Consider the following 26932-nt stretch of genomic DNA (forward strand, 5'->3'; position numbering starts at 1 on the left):
GACTGGCTAATAAAAAGAAAAGATTAAGATGGGCAAAAGAACACAGACACTGGACAGAGGAACTCTGTCTAGAAAGCCACTATCCTGGAGTCGCCTCTTCACTGTTGATGTTGAGACTGGTGTTTTGCGGGTAGTATTTAATGAAGCTGCCAGTTGAGGACTTGTGAGGAGTGGTCTGCGGTTGTGTGGGCGGCTGGAGGTACTGCCAAATTCTCTAAAACGACATTGGAGGCGGCTTATGGTAGAGAAATTAACATTCAATTCTCTGGCCACAGCTCTGGTGGACATTCCTGCAGTCAGTATTACAATTGTGCATTCCCTCAAAACTTGAGACATCTGTAGCATTGTGTTGTGTGACAAAACTGTGCATTTAGAGTGGCCTTTTACTGTCCCCAGCACAAGGTGCACCTGTGTAATGATCATGCTGTTTAATCAGCTTCTTGATATGCCACACCTGTCAGGTGGATGGATTACCTTGGCAAAGGAGAAATGCTCACTAGCAGGGATGTAAAAAAATGTTTTCAACATTTGAGAGAAATAAGCTTTTTGTATGTTTGGAACATTTCTGGGATCTTTTATTTCAGCTCATGAAACATGGGACCAACACTTTACACGTTGCTTCTATGTTTTTGTTCAGAGTATTTAACAGATTTGCACAAAAATTTGAATTCATGTTAGGATTCTGCCTTTATTGATTGAATGAGTGGGTACACAGTGGAGTCCGAAATTATTTACACCATTGTTAAAGATGAGCAAAAATAACTGTGTAAAATAAAAAAATTCAGGTACTGAGCTATATTGTATGCTCTAAACACTTTGGAAATTATTTTCTGTAGTACTAGTACAATTTCTCAGATAAAAATATTTTGTTTACCAAGTAATATAATTTGTTCTCAAAAAGGTAAGGGTAAAAATTATTGACACCATTTTTCAATACCTTTCAATACCTCACCTTGTGAGGAAAATGGCCCTGAGTCTTCCTCTAAAATGTTTTATGAGTTGTAGAACACATTGGGAGGGATCTTAAACCATTCCTCCATACAGAATCCTTCCAGATCCTTGATATCCTTCGTCTGTGCTTATGGACTGCCCTCTTCAATTCAAACCACAGGTTTTCAAGTCCGGAGACTGAGATGGCTATTGAAAAATGTTGATTTTGTGGCCTATTAAACATTTCTTTATGGATTTTGATGTCTTGCTGGAAGAGCCACTTGTGGCCAAGTTTCAGCCTCCTGGCAGAGGTAAACAGGTTTTGGGCAGAAATGTCCTGATACTGGGTAAAGTTCATGATATCACTGGTGTGCGTGGTCAAAGACCTCTTTATTCTGCTCATGAACGTATGAGTGCATGTCTACATGTATTCCTGTGGTCCTGTCTTCCTTGTTACATAAAGTCTGTTGTGGTCTGTCACAGCATCCACAAATCTCTGACGGGAGCTGAGGATAGAAGTTGTCTGTGATAACAGCATGGATTATTTCCAAAACAGAGCAAGGTAAAGGGTAGTAGAGAGTCAGATTAGACAGACTAGACAGGTGTGTGTGTGTCAAGGTTATTATAGTAAACTAAAACTGAAACTAAAATTAAAACTAATCATGAAAAAACTATTTAGTAAACAATTAATAAACCCGTTTGAAAAAACAAAAATATACTGAAACTATTATCTTTGACTCCAAAACGAACTAAAATAGAATAAAAACCATATTAATTATATTTTTTGGGGGGGTGTGGTTGGGGCAAAAATCACTGGTTGAATCAACGTAGTTTCTGCATAATTTCAATGAAATTTCAATGAAATTATGTTGAACAAATGTGGAATGGACATTGAATTGACATCTATGCCCATTATTGAAATTAACTTTATAATTTAAAGGTAGACTCGGTGAGATGACGTTGCCATGAGCAGCACTGCAGATATTGGGCTCGTTTGAGTGGTAAGACTAAAGCAAACGACTGTAGACGAAAGTGGAGGAGTGAAGTCGCGGGACGTGCATCTGAGACAGCTGAAAGTCGCACACTAATGTGGATTTCCAACAGCAAGGCTCAGATCAACATGGCAGTGTTGCCATTGTTTATAAAAGGTTTTCTTTATAATGTCGAAATAAACATGTATCTTACCACCATATCACACACTCAAAAACTCATAATAGAATATTTTGTGTGTACATTGTACAATCTCTTAGTGAGATAGAGCCTCAAATATCACATTAATTTGTATATATCCACTGTACCCATAAATCGTGGCAAATTGGTTCCTGTTTCAGTCACATCTTTGGTCCAGTTCGCATGGGTCAAATCAAATCAAATCAAATGTTATTTGTCACATGCCCCGAATACAACAGATGTAGACCTTACAGTGAAATGCTTACTTACAAGCCCTTAACCAACAATGCAGTTTTATGAAAATACGTTAAAAAAAGTCAGAGATAAAAAAACGAATAATTACAGAGCAGTAGTAAATGACAATAGCGGGGCTATATACAGGGGGTACTGGTACAGAGTCAATGTGTCAATGTGCGGGGGTACTGGTGTTGAGGTAATTGAGGTAATATGTACATGTAGGTAGAGTTATTAAAGTGACTACGCATAGATAACAACAGAGAGTAGCAGCAGCGTAGGGGAGGGGGGGGATAGTCTTGGTTTGCCATTTGATTAGCTGTTCAGGAGTCTTATGCCTTGGGGGTAGAAGCCTCTTGGCTTCCAAGACATGGCACTCCGGTACCGCTTGCCATGTGGTAGCAGAGAGAACAGTCTATGACTAGGTGGCTGGAGTCTTTGACAATTTTTAGGGCCTTCCTCTGACACCTGGTATAGAGGTCCTGTATGGTAGGATGTTTGGCCCAAGTGATGTACTGGGCCATACGCACTAACCGCTGTAGTGCCTTGCGGTCGGAGGCCGAGCAGTTGCCATATCAGGTAGTGATGCAACCAGTCAGGATGATCTCGATGGTGCAGCTGTAAAACCTTTTGAAGATCTGAGGACCAATGCCAAATATTTTCAGTCTCCTGAGGGGGAATAGGTTTTGTCGTGCCCTCTTCATGACTGTCTTGGCATGCTTTGACCATGTTAGTTTGTTGGTGATGTGGACACCAAGGAACTTGAAGCTCTCAACCTGCTCCACTGCAGCCCGGTCGCTGAGAATGGGGGTGTGCTCGGTCCTCCTTTTCCTGTAGTCCACAATCATCTCCTTTGTCTTGATCACATTGAGGGAGAGGTTGTTGACCTCCTCCCTATAGGCTGTCTCATCATTGTCGGTGATCAGGCCTACCACTGTTGTGTCATCGGCAAACTTAATGATGGTGTTAGAGTCATGTCTGGCCATGCAGTCATGAGTGAACAGGGAGTACAGGAGGGGTCTGAGCACGTACCCCTGAGGGGCCCCTGTGTTGAGGATTAGAGTGGCGGGTGCGTTGTTACCTAGCCTTACCACCTGTCAGGAAGTCCAGGATCCAGTTGCAGAGGGAGGTGTTTAGTCCCGGGGGCTTTATTTTAGTGATGAGCTTTGAGGGCACTATGGTGTTGAACACTGAGCTGTAGTCAATTAATAGCATTCTCACGTCGGTGTTCCTTTTGTCCAGGTGTGAAAGGGTAGTGTGGAGTGCAATAGAGATTGCATCATCTGTGGATCTGTTGGTGCGGTATGCAAATTGGAGTGGGTCTAGGGTTTCTGGGATAATGGTGTTGATGTGAGCCATGACCCACCTTTCAAAGCATTTCATGGCTACAGACGTGAGTGCTATGGGTCAATAGTCATTTTATACATGTTACCTTAGTGTTCTTGGGCACAGGGACTATGGTGGTCTGCTTGAAACATGTTGGTATTACAGACTCAGACAGGGAGAAGTTGAAAATGTCAGCGAAGACTTACCAGTTGGTCAGCGCATGCTCGGAGTACACGTCCTGGTAATCCGTCTGGCCCTGCGGCCTTGTGAATGTTGAGCTGTTTAAAGGTCTTACTCACATCGGCTGCGGAGAGAGTGAGTACACAGTTGTCCGGAACAGCTGATGTTCTCATGCATGTTTCAATGTTACTTGCCTCGAAGCGAGCATAAAAGTTATTTTGCTTGTCTGGTGGGCTCGTATCACTGGGCAGCTCTCAGCTGCGCTTCCCTTTGTAGTCTGTAATAGTTTACAAGCCCTGCCATATCCGACGAGCATCGGAGCCGGTGTAGTACAATGTGATCTTAGTCCTGTATTGATGCTTTGCCTGTTTGATGGTTCGTCGGAGGGTATAGCGGGATTTCTTATAAGCTTCCGGGTTAGAGTCCCGCTCCTTGAAAGCGGCAGCTCTACCTTTTAGTTCAGTGCGGATGTTGCCTGTAATCCATGGCTTCTGGTTGGGGTATGTACATACAGTCACTGTGGGGACAACGTCCTCGATGCACTTATTGATGAAGCCAGTGAATGATGTGGTGTACTCCTCAATGCCATCGGAAGAATCCCAGAACATATTCCAGTCTGTGCTAGCAATACAGTCCTGTAGTTTAGCATCTGCTTAATTTGATCACTTTTTTTATATACCAAGTCACTGGGACTTCCTGCTTTAATTTCTGCATGTAAACAGGAATCAGGAGGATAGAATTATGGTCAGATTTGCCAAGCAGAGGGTGAGGGAGAGCTTTGTACGCGTCTCTGTGTGTGGAGTAAAGGTGGTCCAGAATTGTTTTCCCTCTGGTTGTACATTTAACATGCTGATAGAAATGAGGTAAAATTGATTTAAAACCTCTTTGGGATAGGGGGCAGTATTTTCACATCCAGATGAAAAGCGTGCCTAAAGTAAACTGCATGCTACTCAGGCCCAGAAGCTAGGATATGCATAAATATATGCTAATAAATATAAATATAAATATATAAATAAATATATAAATATAAATAGCATAAATATGCTAGGATATCTGTGAGTATAACAGAACTTATTTGGCAGGCGAAACTCCGAGGACAAACCATCCAGGAAAAAATATTTTTTAGTTCACTGTGTTTTCTATTAGTTTTCTATGGGAAACTAGATTTATGAGGCACCTGATTGCAGTTCCTATGGCTTCCACTAGATGTCAACAGTCTTTAGAAATTGTTTGATGTTTTTCCTTTGAGAAATGAAGAAGTATGGCTATTCAGAATGAGTGTCAAGCCAAGTGGACTCTTTTGTTTGGTGCGCACGACCTGTAGCTCGCTCCACTTTGATTTTATCCGCTATTGAACACAGTATATTCCGTCTTAAATTTGATTGATTATTTACGTTTTAGGATACCTAAAGTTGGATTAGGAAAGTTGTTTGAAATGTTTGGAGCAAGTTTACAGGTAACTTATTAGATCATTTGTAGTCATATTGGGTGAGTTGGAACCGGTGTTTTTCTGAATCAAACGTGCCAAATAAATGGACATTTTGGGGATATAAAGAAGGAGTTTATCGAACAAAAGGATTATTTGTGATGTTTCTGGGACATATTGGAGTGCCAACAGAAGAAGATCTTCAAAGGTAAGGCATGAATTATATCGTTATTTCTGACTTTCGTGTCGCACCTGCTTGGTTTAAATATGATTTTCATGTGTTTGTATGATGGGGTGCTGTCCTCAGATAATCGCATGGTTTGCTTTCGCCGTAAAGCCTTTTTGAAATCTGACACGGTGGCTGGATTAACAAGAAGTTAATCTTTATTTTGGTGTATTGCACTTGTTTAATAAGTTTAATATTTATAGTAATTTAATTTGAATTTCGCGCTCTGCAATTTCACCGGCTGTTGGCCAGGTGGGACGCTAATGTCCCACCTATCCCAAAGAAGTTACGTTTCCCTGCATTAAAGTCTCCCGCCACTAGGAGCACCGCCTCTGGATGAACGTTTTCCTGTTTGCTTATGGCGGTATACAGCTTATTGAGTGCGGTTTTAGTGCCAGCATCGGTCTGTGGTGGTATGTTGACAGCTACGAAAAATACAGATGAAAACTCTCTAGGTAGATAGTGTGGTCTACAGCTTATCATGAGATACTCTACCTCAGGTGAGCAAAACCTCAAGACTACCTTATATATCGTGCACCAGCTGTTGTTTACATATATGTATAGGCCTCCGCCCCGTGTCTTAACAGAGGCTGCTGTTCTATCCTGCGGATAGAGTGTATAACCCGTCAACTATATGTTCTTAAAGTCGTCGTTCAGCCACAACTCGTGAAACATAAGATATTACAGTTTTTAATGTACCGTTGGTAGGATTTACATGCTTTCAGTTTGTCCCATTTATATTCCAGCAATTGAACGTTAGCTATCAGGACTGAAGGCAAAGGCAGATTAGCCACTCGTCACCTGATCCAAACAAGGCACCCTGATCTTTTTCCGCCAAATCTCAGTTTCCTTCTCCACCGAATGATGGGGATCTGGACCTGGTCGGTTGTCTGTAGTATATCCCTCCTGTCCAACTCATTGAAGAAAAACTCTTTGTCTAATCTGTGGTGAGTAATCGCAGTTCTGATGTCCAGAAGCTCTTTTCGGTCATAAGAGATGGTAGCAACAACATTATGTACAAAACAAGTTACGAACTACGCAACATTTTCTTTTGAAATCGCATGGTTGGTTAAGAGCCGATAAGAGAGCAGCCAAGCTCCCCCTTATGATTGGTTGACAATAGAGCCTCCCAGTATGCAAGTGATAGCTGCAGGATGAAGTTGGTGAAGAGCAACTACAGAAACTTGCGGTTGACTGCAGTCAAAACTTCATGACCATTGATCACATGGTTTTTGACCATTTTTTGCCCTAGAATGCAACACACTTTGAAAGACTTGACAAATTTGATCTGCCTCAACAAGCGCATTGACATGAGCACGATGCAAAACTTTGCTCTCATACAGTCATACGGAGTATGGGGGACCAGTACGAAAAATAAATAAATAAATAAATAAGTATGAAATGTATGCATTCACTACTGTAAGTCGCTCTGGATAAGAGCGTCTGCTAAATGACTAAAATGTAAATGTAAAAAATTAGTATCTGCGAATGTACATGGGTGTGCTTCACACTGCAACAATGTGGTAGATATGGGACCAAAACGCTCCTGTTTTTTGCGGAAATTGACCACTACTGTTTACTTTGTGTATCTACGTCATCACGCTGAGTCTACCTTTAAACCTAACCTAACCTAACCTATGACCTGACCCATCATCTTATGCATTACTGCCCCACAGTGGCAAGAACTGACATTCCCAAAAACACATAAATGGCTAAAACTACAACTGAATATTAATAATATAAAAACTAAATATAAATGTTTTTATAAAACTTTAAATAAATAAAAACTATTAAAGTGGATCTGAAAACTAACTGAAAATAAACCAAATTTCAAATAACATTCTTAAAACTAATAGAAATTAAAACGAATATTAAAACACTAAACTATAATAACCTGGTGTGTGTGTGTGTGTGTGTGTGTGTGTGTGTGTGTGTGTGTGTGTGTGTGTGTGTGTGTGTGTGTGTGTGTGTGTGTGTGTGTGGGGGGTGGGTGGGTGGGTGGGTGGGTGGGTGGGTGTCTGTGTAGATGTATACAAATTGATCCAGCATGAGTTTTGTATGGATAACCAATGGAAATATACACAGTGCAAATGAGGTGGAAAACAACTAGCATCTCAGATCTCAACCTCCAAACACAGTACAAATACAATGATTGCCATTGAAAATTATATTTCCACAACTATCAAACCTATTTTGGACAGTTTTTATAACTAACAAAGTGACAATGAAATGTATATCATATAAATAGTAAATGCATTGTTCCTATCCCTCTGTTACACCCTGACAGCTTTCCTATGGGTTAATTCATGTAACTCTGTGAAATTGTATGTGGCGGTAAATATGTTGCATGATGGCAATGATAAATAAGATAACGACTACAGTTATAATACAAAAATCTACAGATAATTATGAACCGAATATTTTCGATTGAGTTAAAACATTTGCATTGTTGATAATTTCCGGCCAACATATAGCACAATATTATCACAATAACTTAAAATACTATTTCTAAGAGTAACGTTGATGGAAAAGCTTAAACGTACCTGCACCACAAACTAGCCAACCCAACCACTTTGACAAGCGACTGGCCCCTCAATGCAAAAAAAGTGTGATTTTATAAACACCACCTCTTTATAATGTCTGTGACTGTGGCCTTAGAATGGGACACACACACACGCGCCACACACACACACACACACACACACACACACACACACACACACACACACACACACACACACACACACACACACACACACACACACACACACACACACACACACACACACACCACTCAGACTCTGAGCCAGTGTGTTCCCAATGTCACCCATAATATTGATAGTAAATACCGTCACTTGATAACCTCGGACCAGTCTGACTGTCTCACTATCCTGACCGTCATCTTATCATCATATTTATTGGCTATGTTTGGAATAAACAAAGGATAGGATTACACATATTTATTGGCTATGTTTGGAATAACCACCGGATTACACTGGGCCAGGGGCGCAACTTTCGCTGGGGAGGAGGGGACCTGACTCCCCCACACACACTCTTAAATTGCTTTTTTGCCCCCCCCCCCAGTTTTATCATTGCACTGTGATACAAAAAGTGTTATCGGTGTGCTTTATGACCATGCACACGCCTCAGAGCGGTCGGATAGGCTGTTTGGAAGTTTCAGACGGCTGCATTTAGGACCACGTGGCCACCACAGAGCGTGCGAACAGAGGCAGCTGTTGTCTGTGTGTGTTGTGCTTTTTCTCAGAGTTGTAAAAGCAAGCAGAGCAGAAATTGGCTACTCTTTATTTGACTGATGTAGCTGGCAAGGTAACTGCTGTTTGACATATCAGAAAAAAAGCATTTATTCCCAGTGCTGAGCTATTAGTGTAACTGACATGTAGCATTAGCTAATGTTTCAGGTAGCAGTATCTAACAGCTGTTGTGTGTATGGAAATGTTTGCAGCCTTTGCTTTGTCCCGTTTCAACAGAAGTAAACTTGGCTCATTTTCGCCAGTTGAGCTAGCCAAAAGTTGGCTAACGTTAGCTATTATTTTATACCTCAATTACACTAGACATGAATCAAACGATGAAACCAGCGACCAAATTATTGAAGGCCGATATTCTGAAGTTTTTTGATAGCTCAATGTGAATTTTTATTAGAGTCAGTATAGCAATGTTGTATTGGGAAAATAAAGAGAGTGAACAAATGTGAGCGATGATGAAGGCCAGTGATGAAGATGTGTCTAGCGACTTACTGGCGCCGAGGCCCAGCATGATGACACAATCCCGATTTATGGCATTGTTTGCATGACAGACCATCTGTGGGCTATCACAGGGGTCAAACACAACTTATCTGTGGCAATCTCGAAGAAGAGATTGAAGTCCTAGGGTCACTGAAGCCAGGGGAGCTGAAGACTGATGAAACTTGAATCAACTAAATGAATGTCACTGTGTGAATTAAATGGTCATGTTTGTATTGTTTGAAGAGTTCATAGGTAACACAATTGTAAAATGTTTCATTGTACTGTACTATGGATTTATTGTTTCAGAGAAACTGTTTGATTCTGTTCGTCAGATGGCGCATAGTTCAAAGAGGAACGACACAGGGGTGCGCCCGAATAATTTAGATAAACATTGTGATGATTAGATCCAAGAATGTATGCATTATTTTCATGCCTTTGTTTTAATGTTTTGGGCCATGTAAAGGGATTTTAATTAGACGATGGGAGATACTGGGATTTGGCGCTCTTGGATGAATAAAAACTGGGTTTAAACGTTGATCATGGAGCCATTGATAAACCGATCTCCTGATATACGTTTGTATGTCATAGTGGTGAATTTTCTATGCGTTTAAAGGACGTAGGATATTTTATATTATTTTCATCGTGAAGATTTCTGCTATGTACCATTTGTTAATTGTATTCTGTAATGGAACTTTAATAAATTGTATTATTTTTTAAATGGATACGAACCGTATCCCTCACATTTCGGTGTAATATTCCTTGAATTATTATTTGGTGAAATGGTTCATGGTAAATGTTATTCACAATTTACATAGCATATATTCTCGGTCTCTAACTGTGCATCTCTGTGCTAAGGTTAACTCACTCATTTAATGCCAGGACATTGATCGCAAGATATTAGCTCTTTGTTCATTAGCCTCTTAATTATTGCATAACGATAAACCTAAACACCTGCATCTTATAGCATTCTGAGTGGTGACGCAAGGCTCGCAACTTTGGCTATACCCACTGGATACAATTAGGGGCCTATAGCCTTCAAATAATAATGGAGTCAGATATACATCATATTTTAGGGTATTAGACCCTGTACACTAATTCTCTGTCATCCTCAGATGAAGTGAATTTTCACTATTCTACAATACAACGTTATTGATCTGCCAGTTTCCCAGGCTAATTCCCTACTTCTCACACTGACATGGTATAAACAGCTATACAGGCTTCACTGTCATGGTGCACAGTCAGTACACAACACTATGATCATCATGTCTTAGCAGGATCATATGGTGACAGGTGTCCCAGCAGGGTCCGACAGCCAGGGAAGACCAGTTTTCGGAGATGAGGTGAATTTTGCAATATATTATAACAATCAGTGAATGGATACAAAATTCCATCTTGAGTTGATTGGTAGGCTACAGTCTGGGATCTGGGAATAATGGTCATTTCAAATATTGAAACATTGATTCTATTCTTGGAATATAATGTTTAAATGTATACCAAGGTAATACATTTATCAGATGGTGACAGGGGTCTCAGCAGGTTCAGGCAACCAAGGAGGCGAACTTTTACAGATGCAACACTTTATTCTATCTGTGCAGAATAAAGTGGACAAGTGGACAAGGCAGAAGCTTCAAAGTTTGAAACTACTGTATTCTAAGGAAGTCTGACAAACCTCTAAAGTTGATTTCCAAACTGTATTGAGGGTTGAGAGGCTTTTCTCGATGACACAAAACATGTAAAACAAAAATGTGAGGAAGACCTGGGAGACCCTATTGATGATGATGAATGGATACAGATGCAGTGGTTCCTCATTTAATAGTTACGAGCTTACACCGCGGGACTTAGAGGTACCCATCGTCATGGCTTCATTGCTCCAGACCACCGCAAGGGGGAGTTAGAGCACTCATTATGCATTTGGCTCCCAATGTTTTTATATGACCAATCATATTGAGTGGTTCCAATGACAAATTTGACGTGAGCCTCCCGTCCCTATTGACTTTCTCCAGCAAAGATGGCTGACAAAACATTATGGTGGAAGCAAATGTAAGTAAGTATAACGTCATAACGAGTCAAGCAAAACATTTATAATTGAGAGGAATATTTTAGTTAATAATGTAGAGACAAACGTTTGTGCATATTATTTTGTCATAAAGTTAGTTTATGAATGGCCCTGACAAAATGTGACGCCATAGTGAGTAATATATATGATGGCAGCACATCTGTGGAAACAAAACTGCTTGATTTTGATGAATTGAAAGGAGAAACAGCAGAGGGAATTGCAGCTGAGGTCCTGGTGGTCATCCAAAAAATGTAACCTGCAAAACAAAATCGTGGCATTCTCTGCTGACAACACATATACCAACTTTGGAGAAGTGAATAGGCTGGGGAGGGTCAATGTCCATACCAAAGTTAAAAAGGCTCTGCAGCAGGAGGTGATTGTCTTAGGTTGTCCTGCCCACATCATTCATAACATGGCCAGAACAGCTTTGGATATGATTCTCCTTGATGTTGAGTACCTGCTCACAAAGATATTTTCATATTTTCACTGTCAGATTAGAAAGACTGAAGAGCTTTTGTGAGTTTGTTGGCCAGGAGTCCCATAACATTTTAGGACACCGCAATGTTCGCTGGCTGTCCATGCTCCCTGCTCTAGAAAGAGTGCTGAAAATGTATGTGCCATTTCAAATCCTTTTTTCTTTCGGAAGACAGATGCCCTGTTGTTCTGCGAACAATGTTTGAAGATCCACTGACTGAACTTTGGCTGGCCTTTGTACATGGAAACCTAACAGTATTCAGTGACACGATCAAGATGCTTGAAGACCAGGACCGCTGTGCTGTGGAGTCAGCTGCAATTCTGAGAAACGTTGAGGCAAAATTGACTGCAAGACGTGATGACAACTTCACTCCAGTTTTGGTCAGAGGACTTCTGAGAGAGCTAGAGGAAAATGGAGCAATGTCTAAATAGAGATTTCTCAAAACATCCCAATCCTTCTTCACTACAGCTGTGAATTACCTGCAAGCATGGGGAAAGTGTAACCGATGTGAAATGGCTAGTTAGTTAGCAGTTGTGCGCGCTAATAGCGTTTCAATCGGGTGATGTCACTCGTTCTGCGACCTTAAGTAGTTGTTCCCCTTGCTCTGCAAGGGCCGCGGCTTTTGTGGCGCGATGGGTAACGATGCTTCGTGGGTGTCAGTTGTTGATGTGCGCACTGGGTCCCTGGTTCAAGCCCAGGTTGAGGAGAGGGACGGAAGCTATACTGTTACAAAAGCACACAAATAATCTAAAAGATTTACATTGTCTCCTTTTAAAAAGGCAACCTCAGCGTGAAGAGATCCAGAAGGCAGCAGCCACACTGCAGGAAAAATGCCCCAATGTGACCATCAATGAGGATGCATTGTTTGACGAGGTTACTGGCCTGCAAGAGTTCCTAAAGGGGGGATCGCTTGAAGAATGGAAAACATCTGAGACAACGCTTAGTCAGATATGGAGCATGGTGGTTAACCACTTCAAAGAGAACGACATCCCACACACTAACCTGGCTAGATTAGCGTCTGTTGTCATGTGCTTACCTGGAAGTAATGCACCAGTCGAGAGAGTGTTCTCCCAAATGAATGATCTATGGACAGCAGCAGGAAATAGGTTCACTGTTCTGACCATCAAGGCCATGCTTATTGTGAAGACAATCTTCATCCTCCCCTGCCAGGAGTTCATGGAGAAGCTGGCCAAAGACAGAGCAATCCTGAAGAAAATACCAGTAACTCAGATATCTTCTTAGAAATATACAGATTTGGTTGGTATAATGGTATTAAGTAGTTACCAATCTTATCATCTCATTTCTTTATTATGTTGTTAAGTATTTCACATATACTATTGTCTCTTTTTTGTCAATTTTTCTCATGTTCTCTTCTGCTCTTATTCTACCAGGACCACTGAATGGCTGTTCAGATCGGACAGTTCTGTCTTGTCTGTAGGGTTTCTGTAATATAGTTGTTTTCTCTGTCTATCACAGTGAGCCTGTTAGATTCAATACATGAAACCGGAATTGTCCCCTTTTTTTATTTCATAGATAATAACATTGGATATTTTAATGGTATATTGACCGCCAAACTGGAAATGTCCCCGGTTTTCATTTCAGAAATCTGGTCACTTTAAATTAGAAGTTGCATAGAAGTGTGGGCTTAAGCTTTTACTTTTAAAATGGTTCAATAGACAGTCATTCGCTATATGCGAATGCGTTTAATGCGTGAAATAAAGTCACTACAAAAGATTAACACATTCTGCCCACATGTCTACAGATGTAGTTTATTTTAGAAACTGTCATGCCTCAGTTCCAACATCTCCAAATCATACAGAAAATGGGGGCGTTTTCGTTACCACTAGAGTTGAATGGAGGGTGTTTTTCAGGCAGGGTTATGACTCTTGTTCGTGAGCAAACAAATATAGAATGCCTCTGATTTATCAAAGAAAACGTCGATATGTTGTGTGCAACTGTTTGATAAATCCCAATCATTTGTTGCACACGCACATCCTAGAATCTCCACATAGCACAGAATTTTGTAAAAAATATCGAAAAATAAGGAACCAAGGGTCGTGAACGAGCGCTACAACCCCGTCTGGAAAACACCCTCCAATCAATTTTAATGCTAACAAAAATGCCCTAATTTGCTGTATGGTGTGGAAATGTTGGAACTGGGCAATGTCAGTTTCCTAAAATAAATCGCAAAAGCAAATTTGAGCTAATTTCTGTAGAGGTGTGGGCAGAATGTATTAATCTTTTGCAGTGACTTTTCAAACTGAAAATGCATGCCACCTATAGCAAGTGCCAAACACTGGCTGCGCATTCTGTAAGATTGATTGTCTATATGAATATATCCGCAGTGCCTAGTTGGAGCCACCTCTCGATTTTGGAATTTTTTGTTCCGGAACCTATTTGCCATGATCAGTACCTCTCTTGGCATGAAAAATAATTGTCACTGTTTGCAATGTAAAAAGTGTAATAAGATCAATAAGAGTTCATTGAAGTTGCCTTCTCTGTAGTTATCCTGCCCCCTAAAAAACGTAATGTGAAAACGTGCCTGATATTCTGAGAATTGATTCGTGTTGGGCCAAAAATCTCCCCCCTGCCAGAATTCCCCCCCCCCTCTAATTTTCTTCATTTTGTGGCTAGAGTCAAATACTTTCCGTGGCACACATCAGAGTCAAATACTTTCTATAGAACAAACTTCACATCAGGATAGGCAACGGAAATGAATAATACATGTATGTGTGTTATATTAAACATAGAGGAGGGAGTAAAATGTTGGCAAGCAACAAACATTTAAGAACAACTATGGCTGAATTATTATCCTTACACTTTCAAAAATACTAGTCGAATAAGACATGGGAGAGATGACGAATTTTGGCTAATACAAAATCAGTAGCGGGTTAAGTACGGGCGACAAGGGCAGCCGCTCAGGGCAGTATCTTGCCGGGGGCGACACCGGGCGCCCCCAGGTGCAGGCGGGGGCGGGCGCATGCGCGGGCGCAATACAAGTTAGAACAGTCACATACACTTGTATATACCAATGCCTGGCCATTTCTGTGGTTAGAGAGAGAAGCGCGCCTGTATCTCTCACAGAACTAGAATGAGATTCACTTTCTATGATCTCTTTCTCTCCCTCTCTCTGCTCTAATAGACATGCTCCTGCGATTTTTATCTCTCCAGCGTTGCACTTCATAATTTATTTATTTTAGAATTATACACTCTTAGAAAAAAGGGTGCTATCTAGAACCAACCAGGCTTCTTCGGCTGTCCCCATAGAAGATCCCCTTTTGGTTCCAGGTAGAACCCTTTCCACAGAGGGTTTTAAATTGAACCAAAAAGAGTTCTACCTGGAACCAAAGAGGGTTCTACCTGGAACCTAAAAGGGTTCTCCTATGGGGACAGCCGCAGAACCCTTTTGGAACCCTTTGTAGCCGCGTAAAGGGTGCTGGAGGTGCCGCATCACCCCTGGAAATGTTTACATGTTGTAGAATTACTGCTGTCTATTGAGAAAGAAATTAAATAATTTCGAATACTACACCATGAATATGCCAATAATTTAGCAACAGAGGGTCAATAGTTTATTTTATTTTTAAACAGCCTAGCTGCAGATTGTGTGTAGCCCAATCACAAGGCATGCCTACAGTCTGGAACGCGCGGCAAATCTGAGTGAACAGTTTGCAGCCAAAACAGGCCTTTGCAATATTTCAAATCGCCAAACATCGCTGGAAAACACAGGTTTGAAAGCAAATGAATTCTGCTGAAAAGAGAAGACTAATCTGTCTGTAATATATTATCAAAATATGTGTTCAACTTTCAAATAGCCCTACTGAGCCGAAAATCATGGTTTTACAAAGTAAAACAATGCGTTACAAAGTTACACAAGAAAGTTTGGCTTTTGGTACGAGCGCATCGACCATTCGCGGGTGAGTGAGCTGCGCATCCTTGGGTGAGTCAGTGAAACTGGAAAGCTTTTTTAGGACTATAATTTCTTTCTCATATTGTACAACATGTGTGTCTCCACACACCTATGCCTCTGCTATTGATGGATTCAAGACAAGGTCGTTTTGATGTAGAATGATGTAGAATTGCATGTGTGCATCTTCTGCAAGCGCTTAAACTCTACTGCTCTATGCCAGCACGCAAAAGCGATGATATGCATGCAATGCTTTGTTGTAAAGGAGATTTTTTTCCACTTCATGCGTTCCGGTACCACAGGTCAGCCCCATCTCGGCTCAGTTTTTGTTCCGGCACCTCCCAATTTACAAATTACGCGCTGAATATCCGAACAACTTAAACGTAGGCTAAATGACTACAGCCCACACTTCTATTCAAAATTTGAATTGCTGTTCAATATTTTGTTTATCAATACACGATTGTGTTTCTATCTCCTGCCTTGGTTTAGGCTCTGAGATTAAATAGGCTATGATGTTGAGCTCCTACCGCACAGCAATATTGTAGCCTACCCATACCGTCAAATATTTGAAATAGGCTATGTCTATTTAATTTTGAGCATGGTTGGCTATTTGTAACCTTGTCTCAGAGCCTTTCGTATTATCATGTACATAAATCCAAGACACTCCATTTAGTATGAAATGTTATGTTTCATATAATATGTTACGTTTTGTATGGTATGTATTAATTTGTGGATGTCCATCACCCATTTCGTATGATGTTGCAAATTACAATTCGGATTATATGTTCCGAATTTGCAAAACGTACAATATGTTACGAATTTTAAAATTGTACTATATGTTAGGAATTCTAGCTAGGTGGCTAATGTTAGCTAGCTCGCTAACGCTAGCTAGGCTAGGGGTTAGGGTTAAGGTTGTGGTTAAGTTTAGGAGTTAGGTTAAAGGGTTTTAAGGTTAGGGTTGGCTAAAAGGGTTCGGGTTAATGGAAGGGTTAGCTAACATGCTAAGTAGTTGCAAAGTAGCAACAAGTAGTAAGTAGTTGAAAAGTTACTAATTGGCTAAAGTTGTCCGTGATGAGATTTGAACTCACAACATTTGGGTTGCTAGACATTTGCATTATGTGCCCACCGATCCACCCCGGCCACCCCATAAGTAACCATCTGTCTTCTGTAACCATACCAAATGTAACATATCATACTGAAGTGTCTCGAATTTACTTACAGAATGATACGTCATGCTCTGAGACCAGGCTAATATTTAATGAGCAATGGATAAATGGTAGCCTCATTTTTATTGTGTAGTGGGAATAAAGCAGTCATGTCAGAAAAGGAGAGCCATGCCCTCCAATATGATTATTATTTAGGCCTATATAATAAAAGTAAAATAAATAGGCCTATATGAATTAGACAACATGCTGCTATATACAGTATATGCATATATGCGATCTCTTCACCAAAGGCAAAGGCGTCTGTTTTATCATTAGGCCTACATGTTAATGTTGTTAATAGCATACCATTATTATAATTCCTGTGCATCAAACACTTCCTTTTTCCCCAAAATAACAATATTTGCTTGCAATACAGTTGATCACCCACTAGAAGTTGTGCGTATGCATGGTCTGATATTTGCGTGCAGATTAGCACACATTCCCGTCAAATTCAAAATGGAAATTTACCAACCTTTGTGGGACAACTGGTGAACACACTGTTTAGTCTTTTTTTGTGAGCACACACCTTCGATAAATGATGCCCCTGGTGAGGGGTGTCTTTATGACAAGAAAAAGTGAACTCATGTCAAATGTGGAGTAAAGTGAAAAGAAGGTATGGCTTGTGGAGAAGAAGCTGACATGAAAATATGATTGAGAAATTGTTCTTACAGTGACTGAATTACTTCATTATACCATCTCATAACATATTAATTTCATAACATGTCATCATCATTGGACCGACCATTGAAACAATGTAATTAGTCAACTCCATCCTGAAAACTGAAGTTTTTGTAAATAATACTGGTTACTGTAAATTGGGGCAAATGTACATGTGTGTTTATAGCTACTTGTTTTATAACCCATGGCTACAATAGTTACTAGTCCAGCTTTGAAAGTCAACATGAAAGCAGGCCTGCCTGAGATTTCAGTCAGAAAAAAGCTTATTGGCATGATATCAGTATAAATGTGTGCATCATACTGATATGAAGGCCTAGTAAAGTTATTTTGGGAGCAGAGTTGCAGAGACATCTCACCTATACATGCTAACATGAGCTAATTGGCCAAGTGCCAGGGCAGAGACGATTTATTGTCCATTTCCAATAAACAGTACAAGACTCATTTTACTACTGCTTTTATCACATAATAGAAAAGTCATTATTACGAGGTGCATGGTAAGTAAATAACAGAAAATTAGAATAAAATAAATCAAAAATAAAATCATTGCTGTGATAGTCCAAGTGTGGGTGGCAGGCCAACCAAATACTACTATTTGAAATTAGATTTTGATATTGTGGAACCCTTGTAGAAGTCTTCATTGATTTGTTGCATTCCATTTATTTCCAGCAAAGATGAATGGACATTTGATGATACAGCCACAGAAAAGAGAATTTGATAATAAACATTCATGAAAACAGTGACGATTGAAAGCTGCTGATATTGTTCACTGGAGCGTCATTTGCCCCCTGCAACTTGTGATGCAATGAGACTTTAGGTTTAAAAACATGACAGAGACGTTGCTCTGCTTTAGAGAGGAAAGTGGGGTTTGATGAGCACACTAGTGGAAAAAAAGACTGATGTGTTATCACTGGTGATGAAAAATGTTAGTTGGCTCTCAGTACCATGCTTACTCCAAAGGACACTATCTGGCCCAGAAAGACGGTGTGAGGAGAGGGTGTGTGTGTGTCTGTCACAACACCAGGGGTCTACACACTCAACTCCAAGAGGACCATGTGGAGACCATGCTTGTTTCCATTATACAATTACAATAGCAAAAAATGCAGGATACAGTATATGTTCCAAAATTGACGTTTGAATGTTATATGCTACAGTACTGTACATTACAGTACATTACACTGTTATCTTATTAGGCAATACCTTTGCACTACCCATTAAAATGTACTGAACATAACATTTCCATCATTTCTATCCCATGTGTGATCATTGAAGACATCTTTCACAATCATTAATGCAAAAAATAAATGTATTGTTTAAATATAATTACTACATAGGTCTACTGTAATCAAAAAGACCCTATCAAAAAGTCCCCAGCGACGTGTATGCAATTTATAATTTCTAGAACTACAGAACAACAATCTTTATATAATCTATATACAAATGTCAAATATTGACTGACTGAGTTTGATATGCTACTTCTGATTTGCTGATTCCTTTCATGACTATAGGAGGTAAACTTTTCCCACGGCACAGAAGACGTGGATGTCGTTTAAGGCCGCCCCCCGCACCTCTCTGATTCAGAGGGGTTGGGTTAAATGCGGAAGATACATTTCAGTTGAAGGAATTGAGTTGTACAACTGACTAGGTATCCCCCTTTCCCTTTAAACATACATGATTACTAGTGGGTGGTGGATTTCATCCATAAAAAAAGAGGGGACAAAACAGCAGAGGGCAGTACCGTATTGCAAATACCAATACATTATATTGTCACTAGCAACTGGATGGATACAAACAAACAACAGTTAAGAGTGGTGTGTTCATGACATGTTGGAAACTTGGAAATACGAGCTTCCAAGTGGGAAAAATCCATCTGAACGGCCCACCAACTCATAATTACTTCTTTACATGCTGAACTCTGACTTCATCTAGTAAGGAAATTACTTTGACGACAGCATTTTCAGCAGTTAAATACAACAACAAAAGGTTATTTATAAAAAAGCAATCTATTTATATGATTATTGAACACTATAATTTGTTCACGAGCATATTAGCTGTACCTTCGTTTATGGTTGACTCCGCTAGTTTGCGTAGGTACGTCAACCACTCCGACGTAGCTAGAATTCAAGCAACAAACACCCAGAATTCGTAGCAACAAACACCCAGTTTGTTGCTACGAGTTTAGAAGATGGATTTCCAAACATTCCAACTGATTTATAATTATATAGAGCAATATTTCCATCGTGTACCTTTCAGCAATCAAAACACAGCAGAGTTACTTGAAGGAAGGAAGGCAAGAAGGATTCATGTTCAAATAATTTGATCTGGGCCCCAATTTAGCTGTTTGGGGTCGTTTTTTGGATTGTTGAAAAAAAACAGACACAGTTAACTTGACAATGATGACAAAAGACATTCAAGCCAGTGAAAATGGATGGAAAGCTGTTATAAATAAATGCTCAGTGTTGCAGCTTTTGTCCTAAATATTATTAGGCTTTGCAGATATGATATGAAGTGAAGTGTCACTACTTTATAATATTTTTGGAATAATAACACATTATTCGTGAGTCTGTACGATTTCAGCATGTACTCATCGGACACAGGGGAATGTGGTGTTCAGCATCTCTCTCTCTCTCTCTCTCTCTCTCTCTCTCCAACCAGCCCATTTCCTGGAACACAGAAAGATTGCGGTTCGGTCACTAGGTCATAGTGAACTCTGATATCCTCCTGGATCACAATGCGCTGATGCAACCCTGATTAACTTTGAACCTTGAACCCCAACCTCAGTAAGAGGATGGAATCAATGACGCATTGTGGGCCATACCAAAGGCCACTGGCTGATGGGTCAACATGGTGATGGCATGAGCATCACATCATCACTTGACATTTGTCTCATCGTTTTGTCCCTCTATCTATCACTTTATCCATCTCCCCACTCCAACTCTCTTTCTACACTCTTCTTTACGCACACAGTGTCTCTTGAAATTGTCCCTAGCCATGTCATACATACAACAACATATGCATCCCACTGGGCACAGACGTCAATTCAACATCTATTCCACGTTGGTTCAATGTAATTTAGTTGAAATGATGTTGCAACAACGCTGATTCAACCAGTGTGTGCCCAGTGGGATGAGTACACAAATTCAATCACTGGAATAGGACTTTGGAAAAGGAAAAAAACAAATGAATCTTGCCTAATGAAAGAAGGATGGATGAAAAGAGAAGAAGGGATGAAAAATGAGAGAACAATAATGGGTGTTGGGGGAGCTCAAGGTACAAGATGAACAGGGGAACAGAACAGGAAGAGGAAGCTGTAATCAATGCTAATACATTTTTTATAGCTGCAGCCAAGCTTCAATCTATTGTTCCATGTATTGATTCTGAGGGTTGAAACACTGCCTTGAAGCGGAAAGGTGCTTCTTGTAAGTATTGTGTCAAAATGGTGAGGAATAAAAGGGAGGGGAGGGGAAGTTAGTCTTTGGTGCATGTGTTTACTCTATAACAATCACCTCAGTGAAATATAACTGAGTATAATATATACTTTACTATCTTTATATGTAATCTACAACAGTGTGTATACATACAGGTAACTGCCAAAATAAAGGAAACACCGACATAGTGTCTTAATAATAGGGCGCTGACCGCCAGAACAGCTTCAATGCTGTTGGAGGGATGCGACACCATTCTTTCACAAGAAATTCCATCATTTGGTGTTTTGTTGATGGTGGTGGAAAACGCTGTCTCTGGCACCGCTCCAGAATCTCACATATGTGTTCAATTGGGTTGAGATTTAGTGACTGAGATGGCCATGGCATATTGTGAAACATAAGCAAGTTGAGCAGTCTTTGTCACTGAAGTTCCTTTCAAACGCGCCCCAACAATCACCCCTCTTTCAAAGTCACTCAGATCTCTTCTTCTAGCCACGATAGCCAAAATAATGGGCAACTGGGCCTGCCTAGCATTTTTTACATGACCCTAAGCATGATGGGAAGTTAATTCTACACCTGTGTTGAAGCTCCTGCTTTCAATATACTTTGTATCCCTCATTTACTCATGTTTCCTTTATTTTTGCAACTACCTGTATACATGCATTCGGAAAGTATTCAGACCCCTTGACTTTTTACACATTTCGTTACATTACAGCCTCATTCTAAAATGGATTTTTTTTTAAAAATCCTCAGCAATCTACACACAATACCCCATAATGACAAAGCGAAAACAGGTTTTTCAAAATTTTTGCACATTTATAAAAAATAAAATAAATAACAGAAATACATTATTTACATAAGTATTCAGACCCTTTGTTATGAGACATGAAATTGAGGTCAGGTGCATCCTGTTTCCATTGATCATCCTTGAGATGTTTCTACAACTTGATTGGAGTCCACCTGTGGTAAATTCAACCAAACTGAGCAATCGGGGGAGAAGGGCCTTGGTCAGGGAGGTTACCAAGTGTCACATGTGCTCCCTCTCCGGCCTCATGGTCACCAGGCTGCTCGTTATGGCGCACACCTGTCACCATTGTTACGCTGTTTTGTTCATTAAATTATACACTCCCTGAACTTGCTTCCCGCCTCCCAGCGCACACGTTACACCAAGAACACGATGGTCACTCTGACAGAGCTCTAGAGTTCCTCTGAGGAGATGGGAGAACCTTTCAGAAGGACAACCATCTCTGCAGCAGTCCACCAATCAGGCATTTATGGTAGAATGGCCAGATGGACAGCCTGCTTGGAGTTTGCCAAAAGTCAACTAAAGACTCTCAGATCATGAGAAACAAGATGAAACTCTTTGGCCTGAACGCCAAGCGTCACGTCTGGAGGAAACATGGCACCCTCCCTACGGTGAAGAATGTTGGTGGCAGCATCATGCTGTGGGGATGTTTTTCAGCGGCAGGGACTGGGGACTAGTCAGGATCGAGGGAAAGATGAATGGAGCAAAGAGAGATCCTTGATGAAACTCTGCTCCAGAGCGCCAAGGACGTCAGACTGGGGTGAAGGTTCACCTTCCATCCTTGGCGCCCACCAGCCAGTGTCTCCACTCCTCTAATGCCAACTTCACCGCCAGGAGCTCTCAATCACCAACGTCGCAATTCCTCTCTGCAGGGTCAGTTTCTTAGAGTAATATGCACACATACACAATTTCTGTGGATTACCTTGTCATTGAGACAGATCTGAACCCATGTCCACACCTGAAGCGTCCACCTCTACCACAAAGGATATCGTGGGATGTAGGTGTTTGAGCAATGGGGCGGAGGTGAAACGTCCCTTGAGTAGACGGAATGCCTCGTCGGATGCTGGGCTCCACACCAACCTATGGGGACCACCCTTGAGGAGAGAGGTGAGAGGAGCGGTGATGGAGCTGAAGTTCCTGATGAAACGGCGGTAGAAGTTGGCAAACCCCAAAAACCATTGTAACCCCGTTACGGTGGTTGGGACTGGCCATGACCTGACCACATCTACCTTCTAGACGTCCATCCTCACTCCCTGCGGGCTGATTTGGTAGCCTAGGAAGGAGACCAGCTTGACACACCTGTATTTGGGTAGTTTCTCCCAGTCTTCTCTGCAGAACCTCTCTTGCTCTGTCAGGTTGGATGGGGAGAGTTGCTGCACAGCTATTTTCAGGTCTCCCTGGAGATGTTTGATAGGGTTCAAGTCTGGGCTCTGGCTGGGCCACTGAAGGACATTCAGAGACTTGTCCCAAAGCCACCCCTGTGTTGTCTTGGCTGTGTGCATAGGGTTGTTGTCCTGTTGGAAGGCAAACCTTCACCCCAGGCTGAGGTCCTGAGCGCACAGGAGCAGGTTTTCATCAAGGATCTCTCTGTACTTTGCTCTGTTAATCTTTCCCTCGATTCTGACTAATCTCCCAGTCTCTGCCTCTGAAATACATGATGCTGCCACCAGCATGCTTCACCATAGGGATGGTGCCAGGTTTCCTCCAGATGTGACGCTTGGCATTCAGGCGAAAGAGTTCAATCTTGGTTTCATCAGACCAGAGAATCTTGTTTATCATGGTCTGAGAGTCCTTTAGGTGCATTTTGGCAAACACCAAGTGTGCTGTCATGTGCCTTTTTACTGAGGAGTGGCTTCCGGCTGTCCTCTCTACCATAAAGGCCTGATTGGTGCAGTACTGCAGAGATGGTTGTCCTTCTGGAAGGTTCTCCCATCTCCACAGAGGAACTCTAGAGCTCTGTCAGAGTGACCATTGGTATCTAGGTCACCTCCCTGATCAAGGTCCTTCTCCCCTGATTGTTCAGTTTGCCCGGGCGGCCAGCTCTAGGAAGAGTCTTGGTGGTTCCAAACTTCTTCCATTTTAGAATGATGGAGGCCACTGTGTTCTTGGGGACCTTCAATGCTGCATACATTTTTTTGTACTCTTCCCCAGACCGGTGCCTCGACACAATCCTGTCTCGGAGCTCTCCGGACAATTCCTTCGACCTCATTGCTTGTCGACCTCATTGCTTGGTTTTTGCTCTGACATGCACAGCCAACTGTGGGACTTTGTATAGACAGTTGTGTGCCTTTCCAAATCATGTCCAATAAATTGAATTTACCACAGGTGGATTCCAATCAATTTGTAGAAACAAATAATCAATGGAAACAGGATGCACCTGAGCTCAATTTCGAGTCTCATAGCAAAGGGTCTGAATACTTATGTATTTATGTTTTTAATTAATACATTTACAAAAATTTACAAAAAATATGTTTTCGCTTTGTAATTATTAGGTATTGTGTGTATATTGATGAGGAAAGAAAATGTATTCAATCCAAATGCACTGTATATGCCATATAGCAGACGTTTTTATCCAAAGCAACTTTGTCATGCGTGGATACATTTTATATATGGGTGGTTTAAGGAATCGAATCCACTACCCTGGCGTTACAAGCTGAAATGGAAATGTACAGTACACATCACAGGTATTGAAAATGCATATCGTATTAATAATGTACTAATACAATACATATTGTCTTCATGTGGCAGCTGGCCGCTGCTGTGCGTTTTGTTGCCGATCTTACTTTGCTACCTGACGGTTTTTTACTTTTTCATTACCGTATATTTTTACTTTTTCCCTCACTCAACTTTTTTCATTCAACTTTTTCACCCCGGAGGTTTTATCTGGACATGGTTCGTCAGGACTTCAAACAGCCGAAGCTAAGTAACATTAACATGATGCCTTCTAATTGCAGTCGTTGTACTTATAATACACAGGAGAACGATCGCCTTACGGCAAGGATAGCTGTGCTGCAAGCCCAGCTTCAGACGCGATCGTTAGGCAAGGGTAATTTCAGTGTAGGAAAGGATGAAACACCGTCTGTGCCACCAGTAAGTACAGATAGTAACGTTAGTATAAACCCCCTCGCACGGTCCCCGCAGCCGGACATCTTTCTCATGGCTTCTGGAGGGAAACGCTGTAGGAATGCTCAACCGGTGTCGCTTATTCAGCCGACAGAAACTTTCAACCGGTTCTCCCCATTAAGCGAGTCGGAGTCGGAGGCCGAGACTTCTCTGGTCTCTACTCCTCCCGTTGTGGGATCTGAGACGCCGACGGCTCCCACCATTAGCTCTGACAAATTGAAAACCCTAGTCATTGGCGACTCCATTACCCGCAGTATTAGACTTAAAACTAATCATCCAGCGATCATACACTGTTTACCAGGGGGCAGGGCTGCTCAGACCCCAACCAAGGAGCATTAAAAGTCGTGCTATAAATTCTCAGACAACCCAAAGATTCCTTGATGCCCTTCCAGACTGCCTCTGCCTACCCAAGGACGTCAGAGGACAAAAATCAGTTAACCACCTAACCGAGGAACTCAATTTAACCTTGCGCAATACCCTAGATGCAGTTGCACCCCTAAAAACTAAAAACATCTGTCATAAGAAACTAGCTCCCTGGTATACAGAAAATACACGAGCTCTGAAGCAAGCTTCCAGAAAATTGGAACGGAAATGGCGCCACACCAAACTGGAAGTCTTCCGACTAGCTTGGAAAGACAGTACCGTGCAGTATCGAAGAGCCCTCACTGCTGCTCGATCATCCTATTTTTCCAACTTAATTGAGGAAAATAAGAACAATCCGAAATTTCTTTTTGATACTGTCGCAAAGCTAACTAAAAAGCAGCCTTCGCAAATGGAGGATGGCTTTCACTTCAGCAGTAATAAATGTATGAACTTCTTTGAGGAAAAGATCATGATCATTAGAAAGCAAATTACAGACTCCTCTTTAAATCTGGGTATTCCTCCAAAGCTCCATTGTCCTGAGTCTACACAACTCTGCCAGGACCTAGGATCAAGGATGATACTAAAGTGTTTTAGTACTATATCTCTTGACGCAATGATGAAAATAATCATGGCCTCCAAACCCTCAAGCTGCATACTGGACCCTATTCCAACTAAACTACTGAAAGAGCTGCTTCCTGTGCTTGGCCCTCCTATGTTGAACATAATAAACGGCTCTCTATCCACCGGATGTGTACCAAGCTCACTAAAAGTGGCAGTAATAAAGCCTCTCTTGAAAAAGCCGAATCTTGATCCAGAAATTATAAAAAACTATCGGCCTATATCGAATCTTCCATTCCTCTCAAAATTTTTAGAAAAAGCTGTTGCACAGCAACTCACTGCCTTCCTGAAGACAAACAATGTATACGAAACGCTTCAGTCTGGTTTTAGACCCCATCATAGCACTGAGACTGCACTTGTGAAGGTGGTAAATGACCTTTTAATGACGTCAGACCGAGGCTCTGCATCTGTCCTCGTGCTCCTAGATCTTAGTGCCGCTTTTGATACCATCGATCACCACATTCTTTTGGAGAGATTGGAAACCCAAATTGGTCTACATGGACAAGTTCTGGCCTGGTTTAGATCTTATCTGTCGGAAAGATATCAGTTTGTCTCTGTGAATGGTTTGTCCTCTGACAAATCAATTGTAAATTTCGGTGTTCCTCAAGGTTCCGTTTTAGGACCACTATTGTTTTCACTATATATTTTACCTCTTGGGGATGTCATTCGAAAACATAATGTTAAATTTCACTGCTATGCGGACGACACACAGCTGTACATTTCAATGAAACATGGTGAAGCCCCAAAATTGCCCTCGCTAGAAGCCTGTGTTTCAGACATAAAGAAGTGGATGGCTGCAAACTTTCTACTTTTAAACTCGGACAAAACCAGAGATGCTTGTTCTAGGTCCCAAGAAACAAAGAGATCTTCTGTTGAATCTGACAATTAATCTGGATGGTTGTACAGTCGTCTCAAATAAAACTGTGAAGGACCTCGGCGTTACTCTGGACCCTGATCTCTCGTTTGAAGAACATATCAAGACTGTTTCAAGGACAGCTTTTTTCCATCTACGTAACATTGCAAAAATCAGAAATTTTCTGTCCAAAAA

The 26932-nt window shown here is 41.2% G+C and overlaps 1 protein-coding gene across 1 annotated transcript in view; it reads right to left on the reverse strand.

Moving 5' to 3' along the window:
• Positions 1–8137, reverse strand: part of slc4a1b (solute carrier family 4 member 1b (Diego blood group)) — a 38928-nt gene extending 30791 nt beyond the window's left edge. The window contains exon 1 of the mRNA XM_014158638.3: positions 8036–8137. The gene's annotated coding sequence lies outside the window, so the exon portion shown is untranslated. The remainder of the gene's footprint in view (positions 1–8035) is intronic.
• Between the last annotated feature and the right edge of the window lie 18795 nt (positions 8138–26932).

Source organism: Salmo salar, chromosome 19 (assembly GCF_965601325.2).
Source record: "Salmo salar chromosome 19, fSalSal1, whole genome shotgun sequence".
Classification (NCBI taxonomy): Eukaryota; Metazoa; Chordata; class Actinopteri; order Salmoniformes; family Salmonidae; genus Salmo; species Salmo salar.